The following is a 24019-nucleotide window of genomic DNA, read 5'->3' on the forward strand; positions in this document are numbered from 1 at the left end:
CCTTATATTTTAGGTGTATTTTAACCTACCGGTATCCACTTTTCATAAGCAGCCTTTAAAACCATGCTGAACCTGATAGCGCGTCCAGGGTATCGTCAATTCTTGGTAGGGGATAACTATCTTTCTTGCCATTCAGTTGCTAACAATGCGCACAAAATATGGTAAATCCGTCCTTTTTCTTTACTAGTATGACTGGAAATATCCAAGGACTCTGAGATGATTCTATAACTCTTTGTGTCCCCGTTTCTTAAAGCATTGAGGAAACCTCACCTTGTTTAGCTGTCTGGATCCTTCGAGCTCCTGTTTTATCAAAGCATTGTCGTCGCATACCATTATCGTGCAAGGAAAACACATCATGATTGTTTTTAATGAGACGTTGCAATTCCTTACTCGGATTCATGATCAAATTAGTAGAAAATTCTTTAAAAAGGATTTCTTGGTTCTTGTAACTTGGTTCTTAAACTATGAGAGACGAGTTTCAATTAAATCTTGATGGTTTTTGTTTCGTTTTTCTTGTTTTTCTCTTTGTTTCTTATCCCGTATCTCTTGTTCTTCTCTCTTTTTACAATCTTGTTTGTCTTGTTCTTTTTTATATTTACGGTCTCGTTTCTCTAGTTCTTGTCTGATTTTGCGACCTTATTCTTGTAGTTTTACTCGCTGCGCGTCTAGTCCTTTAATAGCAGCTCTATTAATTTCTTGGCCTGACTTCTTGTTAAAGGTATCCACTCAAATCTGCTTCCAGATATCCCTTACTTTTGACACCAACCGCAATGTAATTCAGGAACACAACTAATACACTTTTATGTCAGGAATACACTTCCTATAATGACAATGACAAAACTTTCACCTGACTTGCGTTAACTGTCGTTTAATTGCCTCTAAGCTAGACAACAAACCTAATTTAAATGTCACAAAACGCGATCACTTTTAAAGATCCATGGAACAAATTGGAAATGCTTAAAATTAAATGCTTTCTATATTGTTTTGCCAATTGAGACCAATTATTTCAACGGAATACTAACAGTTAAAGCAAGCAGGTATACAAATTATAGAAAATATAAATTACCGATACTTACAACAAAGGATAATAAATATCCTTAATTGGGGCTCTAATGGGGCCTTCGAATAAGATGAATTATAGGTACTAACAGACACTATAGGTAAACTTAAAAAATTATGAACTAAACCTAAGTATAAGGCCAAATAAGTTTAACGTATCAACTTAAGTAATGCAATACGAGCAAGAACTATGAAAATAATTAACGTATTTACATTATAATAACAATATACGTACAATCAGACTTCAATTCAATTTCTTGCAAAGCCAATAGTTCCGGTTTTTGTGAAAGGCATTTTCCAGCCATTAACTTTCTAAAAAAACTACCTCATACATGGTCTTAATAGTTCCATAAAATTCGTATAACTAAAAATCATTAAAATACCTGGAAAAATAAATAAATCTCCTAAATAAGTACAATGATGCGTTGTGTTTAACCTAAATTGGTTTCTTTGCCATCAGCTGCATAAAAAAGTTAAATTGGATCATTTTCAAGAGTAATTTTATTGAATAATATCCAGTAAAATATTTATTTTTGTTCCCTTATTTACAATTTAAACTGAAAAATCTACTTATCTCACTTGTAATTTTAATAAACAATAAATTCGGATCTATAAAATGAGATATTTTCACACTCATAAGCTGACAGAGATAACATATTTATCTAAAAAGTGACATTTGAGATTTATGTATCCTATTTATAAAAACAAACTTGTGTCAGCAATAATTTAAAAGCTTGACATGTAGTTGTCTTGGCGAGCTTTGAAAAAATATACAGAGCACTATCTACTTGGAAGAAAGCTCTTAATTCTTCAAAATAGTTAAATGCCTTTAATTAGTTTTCAGGAACATACAGAGCATTAGGCTTTAATTCAACTTCCTGCAAGAAAGATCTAATTCTTCCAGTTAGTTTTCGAAAAAGAAAATTTTAGCTGCCAACACCAACTTCCAACCAAGCTTCAATTCAACCGCTTCGCACATGGTCTTAATGATTTCGGTAATTTGTATAACTAAAACTCATTTACATATCTGAAAAGTAATTAATTTTTAAATAAGTAGAATACATGTTATGAATGAAAACATTTTCCAGATTAAAATTCCTGACAGAAATAAAATCAATTTTCCATATAAGTTAAGTCCAGTATGACCATAAATATTTATTTCATAAATTAACATTTAATTTAGATACGTACAACCAGTCTTACAAATTTAACAATTCATCCTAAATACATCGTAAGGAAAAAAGACGATGAGTAACCATTAACTAGCTGGTGATGATGTGTAACAAAGCAGATAAGCTGGGACTGACAATGCAAAGCCGCCGCTCGGTCGACCGCTACAACGGCATAATACACACACACACACAGTAGGAGCAAAAACCCCTGTTTTATAAAGTGATCCCATTATCAAATGCTTATTTAAACGATTTAGAAATTCGGCAGAGTCATCCCAGGTTGCGGGAATTCATTGAGGAAAGCGCGAGAAAAAACAGCCGACGATAACCGGGGCTGCCATCAAAGATTATTCCCAGAGTGACAAGTGCAAGTCATGATGCCGTTTAACATCACACCGGCGAATCTCCGATCACTGTCGATGTTATGGCCAAGTCACAAATGAGCTGGATTAGCTTGATATATTACTCTTGGAGATACGTCTCGATTTTTTTTTGGTTTAGGATAAACTGGATAAAAGTAATTACAGCTTACATTTTTGCACTCTTAAGGAGCGTATATTAATGAATATTTTAATACAAGATGGGGTATTAAAATCATGTTTTTTTTTATCCAATGTGTTAAGACCAGTTAAAGATTTAGTTTGGTTAGAGGTACAACAAATAATATTATTGTAATTTTTGATATTTGATCAGCCTAAATCGTATTTTATATAAAATCACCCGATATGTGAACCTGTAAAATTTTTTAAAGCCATTATTTAAAATCAATGCCGAAATGAATAATTCCATCTAATTAGAGATTGCATAAAACTAGTGATGTAAATTATTCTAAAATATAAAAAATATTTTATCGTTTTCTTATGTTAGTTTCATGCAGAAACTGATTTAAAACTTTTTTCTTAATTTTAGGCCAAATCTCAATTAAAGATATTGTAGGGTTTTTTCCGTTATTTAGGTATAAATTAAAATTATCGAAATTTGTCAACTAATTTATTTATACACTACATTACGAAAATACGATTACTCACAACTATTAGAGACTTTTATTTTACAATTTCAAACTTGACACTGAACTGACTTCCAGCGGCCGGCGACGCGGCTCCTTATATACTCGGCTGACTATTCCGAAAAAAATTCGCTGACCTTCGAAACGTAGTCCGTATTCCGAATAATGATGGAGACTTAGCTGATTTCTAGGTGTTTACAATATCGTTACACTACCCTTTCCCTAAGTTCAATAATGCTGTCCCGAAATGATTCCAAAGATGGTGGATGTCAATATCGGCAGAAGGTTGGTATCACAACTGGACCTCTTGTAGAAAGACGTTGTTTTTCTGCAGAGAACGACGTTGGGGATTATTACAGCACATCAGAACTTAACCACCTGAAGACCACTTCTAACCTGCTGCGAATTATCCTCAGCTTTTTAGATCCACGGCGAGAAACTCCTTCTTTATAGAACACAAAGCGTCCTAAATGTCCTTATAGAATGGCTTTTGATATAATGTTTTTTTGGTAACCAGGTAGAATTACAAAATGGAACTATACAAGGTCTCAAAAAAATTTATTAATTCAAAGAGGCGCATATAGGTCATCAGTCAGGTAGGAAAATTTTCACTAGAATACAATAACATCTAAGTCTAGTAAATAGGCTTAGGAACACTGATATAATTGATACCGAGTCGGTCTTTGCTACACATTTGTGAGCTCGGGCCACAATTTTACTGTCCTCGGAAATGTACGAATGCCAAAAAAGTAGAAAAATGGAGCTTCTAAAATAACTGGAAATAACTAAAGCCAAAAAAAGTCTAATCCTAGATTATGTAGAAAGACATTTTTAATTTTGAATCTGAGCTAGTCCCTTACTTTGAACAACATTGCCTGACCTAGTTCCTTACTTGCACCAATAAGTTCTTAACGACCGGATAGCACAGCGGCTTACACCTCTGTTCTGCAATGTGTTTTGGGACATTCTTTATTTTATTAATTTTAGTTTATTTGTTATGATTTTTTATAAATTTGCGACGTACTTCATTTCTTAAAATATTATTCAGTGTTTGTGTTTAATGTGACCTGGAACCATGTTGAACCGTTTGTAGCACTACGATTCTTAGGGTATAATTTTTTAAAAACATTAATGTTCTTTATTGAAATTTGTTTCTTAATTTTTAATTTTTAAGTCTGATGATGCTCTTAGGAGAGAAACACGTGTAACCGACTTTATAAATAAATAATTTTTTTGAGACTTTGTGTAGTCCTCTTTATATCTTAGAATCTAGGTCTCTTTGAGAAAATGGACGACTTCTTTTAACTAGGTAGAAGATCTTTCTACCAGTCTCTTTATCGGTTATTCTGAGTGCTTGCTTGACCCTAAGGTTATACCAAGGAACCTTTTGAATTCTTTCCGAACTTATTATAGAAAACTTCAGCTATTCCTTTAGACAGTTGTGAATCTTTAGCTACACATCGTGTTAGTGCATACTTAGTCTTGCTATACTTCAGAGGTTGCACCGTATCGACTTTTTAGGCCATTAGAATAATAAGCCATGGGTGATCAAATGTTAAGTCCGACTCTGGCTAGATTTACCGCAGCTCAGCATCTTCGTGCTTTCCATAATAAGGAGCCATCTTAGGATGTTAGAAGTTTCAGTGGCAGACCCTTCTGTCTGTTAGAGTCATAGAGTCAAACCAAGTCACACCGATCACTGGCATCTTGGATGGAAATGCGCACTTAATTCTGAATGAGATTCATTCTCCTACGCAGCCGATGATGTTTTTATTCCCTGCTTCTAATTCGAAAAACGGATCAGCAACGTCAATAGCAATCCTTTTAAAGGAACTTTCCACGTTGTACTAATACATCAAATCCTTCTGCTGTTCTTATGGCCCATTCCTCGCCACACATACAACGTATTTCCTATACCAGTCTTTTATGTCTGCCTTACTATTGATCCAGTAAAATCTTTTCCCCACTTTTCCCAAGGTCTTTGCTACTCCAAGGTGTCCTCCTGACACACTGGCATAGATTTCCTCTAGTAACTCCGAAATTCATTTAGGCACAACGATTTGCCTTATTTTTTCGTTATCATCGAGGTCAAACATTTTTCACCTCAAAAGTCCAAAATGAAGGAGTGTCCATCGTGTCCAATACGACTTCACATTGAGAAAATAACTGGCAACTTTTTTCCATGGTGGCTTTCTCCCTTCCTTTATGCATGTTAGTATTACCTCGATATTGGGATATTCCTCTTGCTCTTTTATAAGATCTCTATTTTGCGAAGTACCATTGACGATGGTAGTTCTTAATAACTTAGCATCTTTTTCTTTTTGCCCGCTAGTAAAGCTTGAACTTTAATCCGAAAAGGATCTTCTTGCTACGGCTTGCTGAACACATGTCAATCACTTCTTCGCGTCGACCTTCCTTAGTTTAACGGGAGTGGAACTAGAGCCTTCTGGAGGATGCCTTTTTATGTGACCTGCTTTGTCACGTTTTTAACACTCCAACTTCTGGTCCTGGCAGCTATGTATTTCAATTGCCTCTCTAATTATGTGTTTAACGGATTCCTCAAAGTCGTCCTCTTCTAGACTTACTTGCGGAAGACGAGGTTGACCCTTTTCGTGTTTGGCAGCTTCGAATCTCAGGTCCCCTGTTAGTGCATCTACTAGCTGAGATAGATGTGCTCGTAGTAAGTACTGCCTCATTTTATCATCACAGAGTACATTTAGAAATACTTGGACTGCCAAACATTTCATGATTATTCGAATGAAAAGTTCAATTTCGGCTTCAAATTCTTGCAAGGATTCCTCTGATTTTTGGCACCGATTTTTTTGCTACGTATGGAAGGCATGTTTCAGAAACCTCAATAGTGGCTCATACACTTCTTGTACTTCTGGAGATATTTTTTTTTGAATGGCAGCAGCATCTCCTCTTAAGGTCAGTGTAAGAAAGTGGCCTCCTCTCCAGATGACTAACCATTTACTTTTGAGCCGCTTTAAACTGATGCAGATAAATATTCCCGGTCGTAGTACTACCAAAATGAAGCGGTTTGAGGCGCATCCGCCCAAATTCCATATAGTCAGAAACTTCGCCCTTATTGTCCACTGCTAAAGGTCTACAGTGCAACTTATTGAAAGTGATAACGTCCAATGTTTTTCTTTTAATTCCTTTTTTTTTTCTAAAATATTTTCTTCGAACCTGGCAGAATTTTCTTTTAGCTTCTTCCCAAGCTCATTTTTTAAATTGACTTTATTTTTTTAAATCTTTTCTTTCAAACTAGCATAATTCTTCCTTAGTGTGGCACAATTTATTTCCAGTTTTATAGAATTTGTCTGCAATTTAACTTCCAGGTTAACAGAAATTTCCAGCAATTTTGTTTCAAACCTTCTTCTATCTTTTTACGGTATTTTCCATTAATTTACCTTTCAAGTTGGTGGAATTTTCCTGCATCGTTGCACTATGTTCTACTAATTTATCTTCAAGAATTTGCAACATTTGGCTAATATTGCTCGCATTACCAAAACCAAAATTGTCTGGGTCATCACCTTCCTTAAGTAATGCATTACGAAGCCGCTCCTGCAACGTAGCTTTAATTCTTGTCGTATCGCAGTCCCCTTTCTCTAGCTCCCTTTTCAGCTCAGCAATTTTTAAATCCAAAATGTTTGGCATTTTCACATACAGTAGTCCGATTTATTTTAGACCACTAATATTTATGTTCACCAATGTCCAATTAACTAAAGTCCAATTCACACCCCACACCTGACACTAATCTTGCGTTTTTCCCATTCGTTAGGTGCAAGTTAAAACAATGGAAAATAGTCAATTAATTTATTTACACACTTCACTAGGAAAGCACGATTACTCAGGACAACTAGAGATATTTATTTTTACTGTATTTATTTATAATTATTTAAATCTGGCACCAATATTCCAAACTTTACTTCACCGAACTGGCAACTGACTTCGAGCAGCGACGCAGCTCCTTATATACTCGGCTGACCATTCCGAAAGATTTACTCACCGCCGTGCGGTGGTCACTTGTGGAATTCCGGAATGACGGATAATCAGCTGATTTCTTGGTGTTTACAATATGTGGGTACTCTATACGATAAGGATTATTTCATTCTTTTGAATAGTAATATTGTTGTTGTTGTTGTTATATTGTTTCACTTACATAAGGAGGGGACAATGCTTCAGAGAAAGATGTCTTCATTTAAAACCCTACAAAAGTCACCAAGAATCATTAACTTAAGACACATGCATAAATAAAATAGAGGAAATAACGTGATAACAAAGATAAAAAAGTATTTAATTACATCCTTATCACCTGAGAAATTACTGTATTAAATGTAGTTAAAAGCATATAATGTAGTTAAAAATTAGTTAAAATCATAAAATTTTTCATTTAATATATTATTTTTTGCGAAGTATTTAGATAATAAATGGCACTGGTACATCATTCATTCCAAATATTTTTCTCTCTTTTAGAACATCGGTATTCTTTATAAGAAAATAAAAACACGACAAATAATAGATTTCCAGAAAAGCTTAAATCGAGCGTCCGTGCGTAACTACCAAATAGACCCAAACGGCCTTAATGAATTTCAAATGTTTACAAAGGGTTCCCTAATGGGAATCACAATACATTACCCCCGGCGCTCGGTGTGTCTATTGACCCGGTTGACAAATGCCCACTATTCGAAACCACAAAGGCGCTGTAAGTCGATGTTTTTTACGATTTTTCTTGACAGAAAAGAATTTCCACGTCTTCGCCCTTCGCAGTTCCTTTTCGAAAGTGCATTCAATCGTTAATCATGGGAACAAGGTTTTCGCTTTTTGTCATTTTTTTTTCTAAGCATGCAGTTTCTCTAGTGTTTGTCATTTGAAGGGATTTTTCTTAAAATTGGTGCCATTAACGTTAAAGTCTAAACATTAACAGATCTCATTTTATACTTTAGCAGAGAATAATTAATCTCTCTCGGTATTCATCTATTAACAATTTGTGTTCTAAAAAATAAAATTGCAATTTGCTATGTAGCAATCAATTTTTACACCAGCTGGTCTATTTTTAAAGAAAAAAATCTTTGTAACCCTATAATTAGCCTAAAAAAACATCAATTTCCATGCCCTTGCCATCATATATAATCTTTAATCGTAAAATTTAAAAAATTAACACAAGGCAATTTTTCTTAATATAGAAATAGAAACAACTTGTGGTTCTTAAAATTTGCTAGTTGTTTTGTAGCGTTTGCTCCTCTTTTAATATCCTATTAAACATCATTTCCATATCTATCTTTGATAAGTCCTATAAATCCTATTGTGCAGTCAGCATATCTTTAAAGCCGTATTAGATGTTAATTATTGTTACAGTTTTTTTTTTGAGCATAGGACTTTAATTTGATGTTAGAATATTATAGTATAATTTAATAAAAAACTTTTAATAACTAACAATATTTACTGCAAATATATTTAAATTAGTATGAGTATTATTAGATGAAATTTTTTGTTTTATAACCTTAATTATTGAGAGGAAAATTTATATTAAAGCATAATTTGGACTAAGTTGTTAATGAAACCTTGCTGTTCCATTGTGGATTTTTGTAGATGAGGGGATTTGCCTTGGCCAGTGTTGATCTGAAATTTAGAAAGAGATTTCATTATATATTTGTGTACCTTTCAGAGTTTTAGCGATGCTTTCATAGAGATCGAAACGTCAACCAACATATCTAAATCGATTTTTTGAAGTAGTTGTTCTGTATGTTTGCTTGAATCTAATCGAATTCATTCAAGCAAATTACTACCTGGCAAAATAATTGCCTTTCCTTTAGATAGTGAAATCAAAGATCTCTGAAAGATGGTAAATATACTGTATTCATGTAATACTGAACCTAACAGAATAAATTTATAAAGACAACAAAGAAACCTCAACACGTTGACCTTGCCAAGACATTTGATACGGTTTACCATTTTAGAAGAAAAAAGAAAGCTACCGTATTTACCGTATTAAGCTATCAGTGACTTGTTAGATTTACAACAAACAGTAAAGATTAATGAAAAATTAATCATAGAGTTTCTTGAGGTGTAGTTCTTAGAACTTTACTATTTATTACATGGATGGCATTTTATTTTTATTAAATGTATATTATCTTCGTGTTGTAAGGCTTTGAAATTATTTAATTCTTTTTTATCCTAAATTATGGTTTACACTATTTAGATTTATTTCTTTTTTAGGACTTTGAATGCTTATATACTACAAAATGCACGTAATTACCTGGAGTAAATTGAATTTTTCGCGATAGTTGCGTAGGATCCTGTTATGTGCACACTTCCTAAAATCGTGTCGAAAATACATTCGGTGTCGAACAATTAGCGGAACATCATCCAACATGTGTATTAATTGGTCTTCCAAAAAGTGTGAATATCCTTCTCCAGTAAGACGCTCATCTAATACAAAAGGACCAAACAACTGGTCGTTCAGCAATCCACACCACACGTTAATACTGAATCGATGTTGAAAGTTTCGTTCAAACGTGGCATGAGGATTTTCATCTGATCATCGATGTTTATTGTGTCGGTTATTAATTCCATTGCGGGTAAAATGAGCTTTATCGCTAAATAAAATGTACTTGTAGGCCTCAATTTTGTTGGATGCAATCGCAAAATTTAAGATGTTGAACTGGTTGAATATGGAAAGGCTTAAAACCGTTTTTCCTAAGTGTCTTCCAGACGTCCACATGTGATGCTAGTCGAAGTTCTTTTGTAATCTGCCTCGTACTAATATCCGGATTCTCTTCAGCCATATCCAGAACATTTTCTTTATTTTCCACATTTGGTCCCGCCTCTCGTTTAGAATTCATTCGTGTTTGCTGAGCATTTACAAAAACTGTCCGAAAAACTTTACGATTAGGAATTCTTCGATTTGAAAAAACGACGTCGGTATTGATCAACAGCACGTAATGCGCTACAGAAACTATAATACAGATATTACAGCATAAGATTTGTATAATTACAGAAACCATACACGAATATCATGTCAGCATACCTATGGGAGAATGTGTGAGACATTATGTAATGGAAACTTTGCTCTTTTCAAATTGAACAGCTCAGAATCAATTTAACTGACAGCCATGCTTGTCAAAACTACCAGTCAAATAAAATAGGTATTAACAAACACTGATGAAATACCTGCAACGTGAGTTAGAAATACAGAGAACGTAATTATTCAAAAAAATTTACAAAAAAAACTTTAGAGCCGATTATTTCAGAAACAGTTAAGAAACGGATTAAAACATATGGGTTAACTTATCTTATTTTGACCCTCTGTGTATGTTCTTAAAATATTTCCCTTTCCTTCCGAAACACCCTGTATAACCACAAACACCGTCCTCCAAAACCAAGCCATGGCACAAAAGAACTAGTAAAACTTTCCAAAATGCAGTCAAAGATAATCTTGACAAAATTTCGAAAGAACAAGTTAGTCAAATAGAGCCTGGGAAACTTTGGGCGGAACTAAAATAGTCCATTGCTAGCTACCGACACTGTAAATCCGTACCAAGGAAACCATAAATAACTCAGAACACGTGAAAAACTGATCTCAAATGAAATCATTTGAAAAGCAAAAGAGCCCAGGAGAGTGAAGACTAAGAGTCATATAGAGAACTAAGCAAAACCATCAGCAGAAAACTTGGAACTGATAAAGATGAATATGTCGCCTCACTATGCGAAGATATCGAAAAAAATGCAAATCAAAATCAGCCTTGGGGTGTATTTTAAAAAGTAAGGATGCAAAAACCCTCGAATCTCAATATCTTTATATAAAAGATTCCACTGATGTCAAACTGACGACGACACCTGAAATAATATGGCGTCAATACTATGAGAATCTTATGGCATCTGAGGAGATTAACGTACAGAAAAACCTTCAGCTCAAACCAAAAAAGGGACAAAATCGAGAAAGCACTTAAAAAACTTCTCAGATTATATCGTCGCGGAGATGTTAACCTGTACTGGTTACAAAAGTACCACCTTACTGCAACAGATCTATCAAAAAATCTGGGAAACGGGAAAATGGCCAAAAGAATGGACGAAATTCATATACATTCCACTACGCAAAAAAAGCGCAAAAGATAAAAGCAGTCCCCTAATATCGCCCTAATAAATCTTTTTATTACTGCACACCATACACGAAAGACTCAAAATCCATCTTCTTTCTAAGATAGCCCCAGAACAAGCAGGTTTTGTGCCAGGTCGAGAAACAAGGGACCAAATCTTAAATGTGAGACAGATGCTGAAAAAGCTATTTAAATACAAAGTCCCGGTTATAATGTGTTTTCTGGATAATAGCAAGGCTTTCGATACAGTGCACTGGAATAGGCTATAATAGATTTTGAAACAAATTGGAGTTTCCGATCTTCTTATCTACCTCATTAAATACCTAAATGATAACAACATAGCCCAAAATACGAGTAGGATAAAACAAACTCATAGAGAACTTCAAAGTAAGCAAAGGCGTACGGCAGTTATGCATTCTCTACCCCCCACTTTTTAATATCTACGGAGAGTGGATCATGAGAAGGTCTCTGAATGACTGGGAGGGTGGCGTACTTATTGGAGGAAAAAAGATCTCTAACCATCGGTACGCTGATGACGCTATCACAATGGCTCATAATAAAGAAGAAATATATGATCAATTACAACAAATAGGACAAGTAAGCTTGGAATGCGGACTGCGGCTTAATAGATTAAAATATCATCTGATGATTATAGATCGGGCAGGAACGATTCCTCTAACCTTACAACTAGTTCCAAACATAGAAATCAGGGAAGAAGGTATTTATCTAGGACGAAAATAATAAATAAAGATAACTCAGAGTAGGAGATCAAAAGGGGAATTGAGATGGCAAAGAGGCTTGAGGTAGACTGGTCAAAACCTGAAAAGACGATCGTATCCGTATAAAAATTCGTATCCGTATAAAAACAACGATACTATCATAAACTATTAAAACAACCTCGAAATTAACTGGAGCAGGAATACACTGCTATTCTGCCATGCGCTATACTAACGCTGGCGCAAAAAATTACAACAAAAATATTGTCTTTGTTTACAATGAAAAATTCCTAATAATTGGTGCAAAAAGGAGGCAACTCCAGGGCTGCACCTTTCTTGCACCAAACGAAAATGGGGGCAGCTCTCAATACTCGTATACCTTTTCTAATTATAGTTGGATTTGCCTCCTTTTTGCACCAATCGGTGCGGTCTTTTTTTCTTATATTTAAGCATGATTAAGATAAAAATTTGCCAAAAATGGAGCTGTCCGCCTTTTGCTCCAAGGTCCTCAATTGTTAATCGGACATATAGTGTTCAATTTTTTTTAACAGAATAATATATTTTTTTAACGGAATAATAGAAATTGCTAATGGATTAATAGCTGTAATCAAATTTTGACTAAAAATCTTAAATTGTGTACAAACACTTATATTGACTTTTTGTTTCACAACCAATGAGAAACAAACATTTCAAAAATGGGCTGTGGATTTCTTTTATATGTTACATTTTGTAATATAGAAATAAATATATTTTTTTATTTATTATTATACTCTAATCTACCTATAATTTTTGTGGTAAAATAATGTCTGTAAAATGTATAGAGATGCCTGGAATAAAATAGTTGACTACATATCCTGTTATACTCTATACCCTCTGAAAGCTAATTATATTAACTATGTGAAAGAATAACTAACTTTTTTTAAACTAGATGATTAATTGTGATCAATATAAATTGGCGAAATGCATTCAAATACCTTGAAGTATATAATAATAATATTATTTATAAATAAATAAAATACATGATTATAATAAAATACAATTTATAAAAAAAAAATTTTTTAGATTAATATTGCAATAATATCTAAATAGCCGAAAAGTAATTTTCCAATAATGTTTATAAAAAATATAATTTTCTCTGCAAGTAAACTTTAATAAATGTACCAAAACACATTTTTTTTTTGATATAGCTAAACGCCTGTATTTTCTTAATGAAAGAAAATGACAAAATCAATGACACATTTAAAATGTTTACCACCAAAGCACTCCAGCACTAACGGCGGTAAATCCTATATGATGCATTCCACGCCATAAGTTGTTACTGATTTATCGTAATGAAACGTAAAACTTGATAAAGATGCCCATAAAGCATCGCGGGTATTCTTCGTGAGACTCAGCTTTATTTCCTTTATTGTTTATTACTCGCTGCCCAAAATGGATTGCCTGAAAAATTCATTGTGATGATTTAAGCAATTGCTGGTAGTAAAATTGCATGTAGATCCAGATCGGTTGCGTGATCGAAATTGCCTTTATACCGTTTAAGGTTTAAAAAAAAACAGAGAAATTTATTAATAAAATAAAAACCAAATAATCTGATTAACAATCACATTACGCGTTCGTTACAGTAATTAACTAAAAAAGAAATTTACGATGAAGGACACTTAATGATAAAATATGACCACCCAGTATGAGGCAAAATAATAACACGTTATTAAAAATTACCTGCGCATTTCTTCGACAAAACAACTTACAAGAAGGACGCATGTAATCTATAGTTTACGCACAAGTGTCTTGGAACAAATTTACATCCAAAGGAATCGCTTGACATGCCTACTTATCTACAGACTAAAGAATGTCCTTATTCGTATTTAGATTTTCAAGCGAGCCACGAAGAATGGATTCTATAGTACAAAGGACGCCGACGGTGGTTTTTTTTGCTCTGAATAAAACAATGTTTTCAGATAAATCTATATGGAATTAAAGGAGGTCATGAGAAAATTCGTAAATAAAATTTATATTTAGAATTTTTTAACGAGTCCAGATTAAGAAAACCTAGAAGAGATAAAGATAAATTGTCCCAAGGAAGTTGCAAAAAAAATTACACCGCAGCATTGTTGATAGCTTGCACTCTTTTGCATATTATTATGAATAAAAAAAGGATCAAATTAACGACTGGAATGACGCCATAGATAAGTTCAATGCACTCAGCTGCCTAGAAAAAATAAAACTTCATTTTGAAGGGGCTCCAAGCTTTAAATCAACTACCAAAAAGAAAAAATTTAATCACTAATATATCTAGATGCTATGAAATACATAGATCGATAGAATCCAAAAAAACCAAATACCTAGAAGAAAGATATTAATTTTGCAAATAATTAATTGCATTTTATTTGCATACAAAATAAATTAAATTCCGGTCCAAGTACTTGAAGGTCTCAATTTATTTTTGCCAGATAGTTTTAATTAAAAAAATCAGTCAAAGAGCTGGAAGAACAATTGAAGATTTTTTCTAAAGAGTAAAATTGAAGACGGGTACTATCCATTTACTTATTATGCTGCCTAAATAAATATATAGATAGCGTTGACAGAACACCAAGATCCAAATCAACTAGCGACTTCGATAAGCGACTACGATTTCAGGAAATATCTGAGACACTAGGCCTAATTTATTTTCCTAAAAAAAAGTTCAAAATTCTTCTAGCGGTCGGCGGAGTGCATTTTAATAATTACCAGAGCATGAGGCATCAAATTAAATATCAAAGAATGTTTTTTCAGTTAATTTAGCGCATACAAGCTTTGTTCTAAATTAGCTTCAATCTAAACTAACTAAATTCTTAGAACATTGAATGCCTAGAATAAGCCTAACTGAGATTTATTAACAAAAACTAAACCTTTCAATGAAAATAAATTTAATATAAATGTAATATATAAAATTCCTTGTACTTGTGATAAATTTTACATAGATGGAACCTGTAGACCATTACCAAAAAGAATTAACGAGCATAAATCTCACATAAAAAACAATGATTTTCAAAAATCCATAATTACACAACATGCATTCGACAATAATCATACAATAAACTAGACTGCTTCCTCAATTTTAGCAAAGGAACCAATTTCAAAATTACGTGAATCAAAGGAAAGTGCTTTTATAATGTTAAATGAAGATAAATGCCTAGCTACTTATTCGGTTGATTTTATTAATACGTGGATTCCTTTGCTAAAGAGAGAGGTAGAACAGAGCATTCTCAAAATTAATTGATAATTGAAAATATATTTTATTTATATTAAATAACATTAGGATCACACCCCTTTAATTTTAAAAAAAGTACCATTTGTTATCTTTTAAGTATTTTTATTAAATAAGTAGGTTTTCTCATCGTTTTCAGTTTTAAAATTCATAACAAGTGTAGGATATTGAGAAGAAGAAACAAGCTCAGAGATTAATAGATTAAACCTCAGCTCCTGGGTATATACAAAAAATTATTATACCTCAAGTAATTTATTGTATTTAAAACTTATTGAACTTAAATTAAATATAACGAAAAGTATCGTAAAGATTTTTCGTAAGTTCATATTTCTTTTAAATACGTGAATAAGTCTATTTTCTTCCTCTTTTCAATTTGTGAGCGTGTGAGATAGTATTTTCTAAATTGATTTTTACTATAATTGACGTAATACCCAACAAAATAAGTAATTGATTAAAAATTTGTCACAACAATACAAATTTTACATAAGAGAAAATTAAATATATAAAAAAAATTATCATAAAATCAAAAAATCAATATTAACTCAAAACACCAGGAAATTTTACCTACAGTTCAGAAAAAAAAAACTAGTATGATTTGTTCCATGAGCAGGGTGCGTCTACAAGGCATAAAGCAGAGATACCACCTAAACTAAATATACAAGGTAGAGCAAATAGTTTTATATTAGAGTTATTAGGTGGCCAAATATCTTACGATATTTTAATATATATAGGGTGAGTCCCAAAAAAGTGATAATTAAATATGCATTTTTTTTAATGCCCTGTAGACTATGTAACAAAAGGATATTGCATGAAGAAAGCTTCACTTTTATATAGTAATTTTTAAAATTGTTTTAAAAAAGTTAAACCTTTACCCTCTAAATATGAGAATAATAATAGAGCTTTAATGGAATCTGCATTGTTGGCAAAATTATCACTTAGTTGGGATAATAAGCATTATCTTCTATTAACATTCTTATTCCAAAAACCGCTTCAAAAAATTTGAAATGGTAAAACCCCAGGCAAAAGCTGATGTCATCTTGCGAAATGTCATCTTGACAAATGGATTTGTGTTTGGCATTTGTGAAGTTCTGTATTTTTTCTTTAGTTTTTGGTTGAAAAAGGAAAAAGGTTAAGTCTATAATAACTTATTAAGAAATCTTTAATAATTACAAAACATCTAATTTCTAATAAAAATGCTTTTAATAATAGTGAAGTAAATTAGTAATAATGGAGTAGGATAAGTAACTTTACTCTTATAAAGTACGTTAAAAAAACTCATAAAGAGTTCACAAACGGTAATATTGTTTATAATTTAAAGCATAATTAATTAATAATAAATATTTATTATGTAAATTTTTTTTAACGCCGTCACTGGTACAGATTACTTGTGTCGGTGGAATCAACAATGCGACCAAGCGGCGTTGCAATGTTGCCTTCTTCTTTAATATAAAGACGTTATCTACATTCATTTAACTTTAAATGTTAGCTTCTGAATAGAGTATCTTATTATATTTTATGAAAAAAAATGCTTCATATTTTATTAAAGATGAATAGTATTATTTTGCGCCTGTCAATATAAGTGATATATTTTAATGATATTACAAAGTCTGTTTTTTTACCATTTCTACATAAGCATTTGGCTTCATTGCATTGAAGCAAGCAAACAAACTGCCCATAGTTCCACGGCAATGCTAATTCTAGCCTTTCAAAATTTTCAGATTATCTTCAAAAAAAGAAAATGTTGTTGCTTTTAGATAACTGTACAACTCACCATAATATTCAAGACTTAAAAGCAATAAAACTGGTCTTTCATCCACCCAAAACCACTGCAGTTCTTCTACGATCAACGATTATTAAGGTCTCTAAAAACCCACTTTATAAAACCTCAAACTATGAATCTTTTTAAAGCTAGTAACGAGAAAGCTGTGCCTCAAAAATTGGATAGTCTTGAAGCCATTTTTTTATTACCGAAAGCTTGGGATCATGTTTTACAGCGCAAAATAGCCAATTATTTTGCACACGCGGAATTACATTCAGTTGCAACTGGGAATTCTTTTGATGAAGATTTACTTCTCCTACCAGAATAAATTCGCAAAAAAAAATTTCTAGGGATGAGGGTAAGGAAATTCTCATGGTCATCATCTGAATGGGTCTGCACATTGGATGTGAATAATTTGCCAATAGAAGAAAATCAGCAACATTTATCAAATGTTGACAAAGAACTGGTAACAGTTACCGTTACAGAAGAATGCAAAAAAATTACGGGTAGCTTAAATCCGGATTTGAAGTCGATGTAGAAATAGACAAACTATTATTAAACTATTATTACAGTACACAATATAACAAAATTGTTTTTAATAATGCATAACTTAAATGGATGTGGCATAAAATATATCTATAGTCTTTAAATAAGAACCAAAACACTAAGACTTTCCTGGTATATATATATTTAAGATATTAAGTGTGTATCTCATTGTTGGTAATTGATTATTTTCGTTAATTATTAATTTGTTAATTGTTGTTAGTTGTATTTTATCAGTATTAAAAATAAAATAAAATAAATAAGGCAATGAATCTTTATCGCATTTGTAGAAATAGTATTGCCATTTAACGAAGGTCTATATTTATCGATATATATTGTAGAAAGATATATTTTCTCAAATATTTCTAAAATAAATTGAAACTTCTGCTTTAAAATATTAGTAACTTCTTAATTCGCTGGGTTTAAAACTAGAACCACGATACACACATATACAGGGTGTCCCGAAAAAGGAGACCAATCCGCCAGCCACATATAGGGTGGACCAAAATAATGCGACTTTCGTTATGCCATTTTTTGATTGGGCGCTCGGTATTCAATATACAGGGCGTCAAAATCATTTTTTTAAAGTCGAGTGTTTCATAAGATATTAAATTGAAATTTGGTGTGAGGGGGTTTTTTATAATGAGAAATTGAAATTTTTTCACGGATTCGCTATACCTTGCAGAGGGCGCCACCTGCGGTACCAAAATAAAATACCAAAACTTTTTTCTACCGCCGTATAATAAAGTTCTAGTAAAAAATTCTAATTATCCAATCTTTTCTTGTAAAAAGAGTATTCTTAGTAAATGTCGTTTTGAGAATTAGTTTATTAGATATCTTAATTTTAAAATCAAGATACATTTTAACAAGTAAACAAAATATCTACCCTACCCTAAAGGATGCAACTTCAGCAACGCAAACAATCCAACATTTTTTATGTATTTAGTAAAAGCATAAAAGACAGTAAAGCTTAAACATTCAGAAAAATCTATTAAAAAAAGAACAAAAAATGCATAAGCAAAATAAAATCGCAGTGTTTGTTATTGCGAATGTTTCGAATTCACCAAAATTAAATACGCAATAACTTAAATTTTTAAAATAAAGCAGTATATTTTTATGTTATTAAATTAATCTGTAACAATTATCTTTTTTTTTGTTGAATATATCCTATACCTAAACCACCTACTTTATAAGATATCTTAATCTATATTTATTTTTAAAATTCTACATCATTATTGTCAATCGTTTTGATAGATATTGTTATGACTTAGTCTGTATTGCGCGTCTTATACATCCATATATACACAAGTATCTATTAAATTACTTCTGTTATAAGGTTTTACTATTCGTGATGAATTTTTCACATAAGAAACTTGTTAATATACTTATGAAGCTAACTCTTCTAAATTCAATGAGGTTCAACAAATTAGGGAGCCTTCTAAATCCCAAATAAATTCCTCTGTAACGCCTAAAACTACCAAAAAAATATATAAAAGCCTATAGCTGTTTAAAATTGGATTAAATGCAAAAAACTGTTTTAAAAAGACTGCCTTGCCAATCGGACAATACTTATCTTCCCGTTCTCTTAAAGTAAACAATAGCGAAATGCAAAAGAGACGGTTCAGTGTCACTTGGCCGGACAATGGATCGGATCATTATATATTCCGCATCACATCCAATTTTGCAAAGGAGCTAAAGGGGAGCCATCCCTGAAGATACAACAATAGGAGCAGGTTTTGATGAGAGCAAAAAGATAAGAAGGCCGGACAATGCGCACGTCACTCAATGATTAATTAGCTTGTTCGTATTCTTACGTTTTTACTAACTTGTGCCAGACGATGATTGTTTGCAACTGGTTTTGCAATTGCTTTGTTTACTTATTACAGGGTCGTTCTTACAGATTTATTGTTAAGTTTAATTTACACACAGTAGCTGAATCTCGTTTTTCTAATTTTTTTATTACTCTTTAGGATTTTGAAAAATAAATAATTGCTCAATAAAAAATACAAACGTTATTCACTAAAATAAGGTGTTAAGGAAATACGGCTCGCCGATTGTAGCATGGCCTCGGAAACAAAAGCGCAGTGGACAAGCAGTATTAAAAATGATTTATTCTTGATAGAGTCCGATCCGATGTATTATTGTTTATAATTATTGAAATGCTATTATTTGTATTAGAAATCATATTAGAGGTTAACTGCATCGTCTTCGTCCATTTTTACTTCTAAAACTGTGCAAGTACGCTTGTATGGTGTAGAGTTGCAGAAGATTTGTGCAAGTGCACTTTCGTAAGCAGACTTGTCCAGTCTACATGAACGTCTGTAGCCTGCCTTAAAGGTGCAATCAATTTGAAGATCAAAACACTTATACTAAATTTGTATTGCCAAAAAAATGCTGAATAGAGCTTTAAATAAAACAAAAATCTTCTTCAGATGTCGAAGTTTCGACTATATAAGATTATCTTCAGGATACTAAGACCAAAGGATAAATCGTTTCTTTTTTTTCTCCATTATGTCAGATATCAAGAACAAACTTTACAAGGCATGTAGTTGTACTGAAGTATTTACCAAAAAACCAAAACATAATTGAAAAGCTGGCACTAGCATTACGGTGGAACTATGGGGAGTATGTTGGCCTGCAACATCTCTACTACACTGATGCCAAATGCTTATATAGAAATGGGGAAAAAAAAACACTTCATAATATCATAAGAATTTGTCAGTTATTTTAATAGGAACAAAACAAGTATTGTTGAGCTTTAATAAAATTTGAAGCATTTTTTTAAATAAAATAATAGGAAAAGATACTCTATAAAAAAGTCAATATTCAATATTAAATAAATATAGATAAAGTATATTAGGGAAAAGGGCAACAACATCGCAACGCCGCTCAATCTCATTGTGTCACTACGGATACCAGTGACGTCGTCAAAAATATTTACTTGATTTTTATGGAAATTCAATATAATTATTATTTATTATTCTAAGTATATTTATTTATTATTATTCAATACTATTATTATTATTATTCTTATAGATTTCTTAATAATTCATATTTAAAGATACAGATTTTTAACATTAACATTTTAATTTTATTTTTAACGTTTTAGTACGTCATTTTCATACCAAAACAACAAAAAAACATAAAATCAGTCCGGTTAATAAAACCATTGACAAAACTCGATTTTAATTAATTAATAGATAGATAGTAGATTAATATTTTCAAAAAAATATTCGAATTTAAAAATATAAAGATTCTTGTATTTCATACACACTAACTCCACATTTAAGTTATAATTTAAGTTTATTTCTATGATTCCCTGTCTAAAGTTTATGATGAGGTTCACCTTTGAGATGATATTATAATAGTATCGGCATTTACTTGTCAAAAGATCGGTTTTTCGATTTTTCCATGGTACGGTACAAACAAAGCTCTTACCATTGTAACAGTTCACAATGACACTCAAATGAGATCTTTTTCCTTTTTTAATCAAAAACTAAAGAAAAAACATAGAACTTCATAAATGCCGAATGTAAACATGAGGCCATTTAACAAGATGACATTTCGCACATCACTGAGCTGTTGCTTGCGGTGTTGCCTTTCCAAATATTTTAGAAATGGTGTTAGGAATAAAAATGTTTATACTTTTTTTGTTATTTGAAGATGTTATTTTTGCTCCTAGAATAGGATATATCTATTTCAACTTTTTCTAAATTTTACCATAAATAAGTGAAACTAATGATATTATACAGGGTGTTTCAGAACTATGGGATCAAACTTCTAGGGGTTGTTCAGTGCAACAGTAAAATCCATTTGAGTATAAGAACCCATATCCGGAAATGTGTCACTACGCCACTACGGCCCTAAGAAGCGTTTAAATTTAGAAAAAATATTAATTACCTAAATAGTATCTGATGCATTTATTTTTACCTTTTGTATATGATACCATCACAACAATTGTTCAAAATGTCTTCCTCTAACCTCAATACACCGATTTAAACGCTGCACATGAGTTCTGCGGACTACACTAAAAATTTGATCCTCGTTTTGAATGATTTCAAATGCTGCTGTTATTCATCCAATTAAGTCTAGCTCTGATTCTACTGGAGTTTCGTAGACTAAAAACTTTACATGTCCCCACAAGAAAAAATCAAGCGACGTTAAATCGGGTGACTTAGGAGGCCAAGAAACTGCTCCATTTCTGGCAATCCAACGGTGCCCAAACCGCTGAGCCAAATACTCGCGTACTTGTACAGCAAAGTGAGCCGGCGCTTCATCATGCTGAAACCACATTTGCTATCTAACGTTTAGTAGAACATTTTCAAGGAGTTCTGGGAGAACTTCCTCCAAGAAACGCAGATAAATAGGTCCTGTTAACCGTTCCGGTAGAAGGTACGGCCCAATTAAATTATCATCAACAATGCCTGCCCATACGTTGACAGACCAACGATTCTGATGTTTTCTTGGAAAAATTGCATAAGGATTTTCTTCGTCCCAAACATGGCTATTCCTACTATTAAAAATACTGTCTCTTGTGAAAGAGGCTTCATCGGTTCACAAAACATATCATAAAAAATTTGGTTGTGCAATGACGTGATTCAGAAGCCATCGACAAAATTGAACTCGGCGATACTAGGATGATAATCGGCTGCAGTCATACCTTTTCTGGAAGTGGTAAGGATGAAGTTGTTGCTCCGTATGCCAAATGCATATCCGCCAATTCTTGATTGGTAAAGTTTTCCATTAGTAATAAATGTTTAAAAATTGTAAGCTATAACATTTTTTAACATGACATTGAGAATTGACCTTGATAAGCGTTGATTTTATACAATTGTTGTTATGGTATCATGTACAAAAGGTAAAAATAAATGCAGCAGATCCTATTTAGGTAATTAATGTTTTTTATAAATTTTAACGCGTCTTAGGGCCGTAGTGGCGTAGTGACGCATTTACAGACATAGGTTCCTATACTTAAATGGATTCTTCTGTTGCACTGAACAACCCCCAGAAGTTTGATCCCATAGTTCTGAAACACCCTGTATGTGTGAATATATAGCTGAAAATTTCCTCTTTTGCAAATGTGTGTGAACTTGACAACAGAGAATCGGTGAATATTTTCGTAATCAAAACACCCCCTTCCCCCTGAGCACATGTTAAACTCAAAAAAGTTGTTGTTTACTGATTCTAGTCTTTCAATAATTTAAGGACATGACAGTTTGGACCTTATAAAAATCACAAAATTTCATTATAAGAACGTCTTTTTTTTAATTTTAGAAGACTGGCGCGGTACTATCTCTTATGCCCGTAATTTCTAAAATACAAGTATTAATGATATTTAAAGGCGGTGTTTTGATGCTCATATAAAAAGTAACTTTCAATTGTACTAAAATTTTAATAATACAAAGTGGCTTAAAGAGCGCGGCTCTATACGTTTTAAAGATAAATCATACAAAATCCTGCTGGTAGTACGTGTCGCACACATTACGACCATCAGATTTAAATTTTTAATAAACGCAACCGTGAGCGGCCACAATAGAATATTTTGTAGCATTGTTACCGGAGGTGATATAGTGTTACAGAATATGGCGATTACCAGGTTATTAATGACGTGTCAGATTGTACGCATTAATGTGCATCCATCTGCTTTGTTAGCGATTCTTTTGAGTAGCCAGCTACCGGGGCCGGTTACTTTATGAGCTACTAATGCTCTTCTTGTGCTCTGCGCCTCCCTTTTATTAAAACCACTTTCTTTTTCTGTTTCGTTTCGTCTCTTGGATTACATTAAAAATCCCTCCGATCAGTGAATATGTGCTTTGTAATGCGGAGGTTTTTGTATTATTTGATGAATGATGATTAGGCATTGTTTTTTTAGTTAATTTTTCTTATTTCGCTTACTTGAAAATGCTTAAAATAATTTTCGAATTTTATGCTAACATTATCTTACTATTTTGCAAAGAATCATAATAACAATTGCACTATCGTAATTGAACTACACTGAAATTAATTAATAGAATAATCTATTTTAGGCAGTGGAAAAAAGGAGACAATTTTTGCCTTAAGATACAATAATATAGAAAGCAACATTTATTCAACAAGCATTTTAAATAGGAAAATAAATAGCCCTGACCCGAAATCTATCAAATGCCGAGAGAATCAATGAGACGTTAGAACTGTCTCTCTTCTAGGAAGTTAAAAGAAAAAGATAATCCTAGCCAACGATTCATAAATGAATTGATACTTTTGTCGAGCAATTACATATATCAATGTGAGCAATTAATAAATTTAATCTCCTAAATAGAGAATGAGGTTCTTATTTAGTTCTGTGTAATGGGTAAACGTCATATTGGGTAAAAAACATGATAAAATTGCAGTAGCATAAGGCTCTGTTTAAAACTTTGAAACCTACTATATAAAT

The 24019-nt window shown here is 32.4% G+C and overlaps 1 long non-coding RNA gene across 1 annotated transcript; it reads right to left on the reverse strand.

Moving 5' to 3' along the window:
- Window positions 1-7106: 7106 nt before the first annotated feature.
- Window positions 7107-10337, reverse strand: LOC126737569 (uncharacterized). The gene is made up of 2 exons (XR_007661056.1): window positions 9500-10337; window positions 7107-8862 (listed from the first exon to the last, which is right to left on the reverse strand). It is a non-coding gene; the product is annotated as an uncharacterized LOC126737569 (long non-coding RNA).
- Window positions 10338-24019: the final 13682 nt, after the last annotated feature.

The sequence above is a fragment of the Anthonomus grandis genome, chromosome 6 (assembly GCF_022605725.1).
Source record: "Anthonomus grandis grandis chromosome 6, icAntGran1.3, whole genome shotgun sequence".
NCBI lineage: Eukaryota > Metazoa > Arthropoda > Insecta > Coleoptera > Curculionidae > Anthonomus > Anthonomus grandis.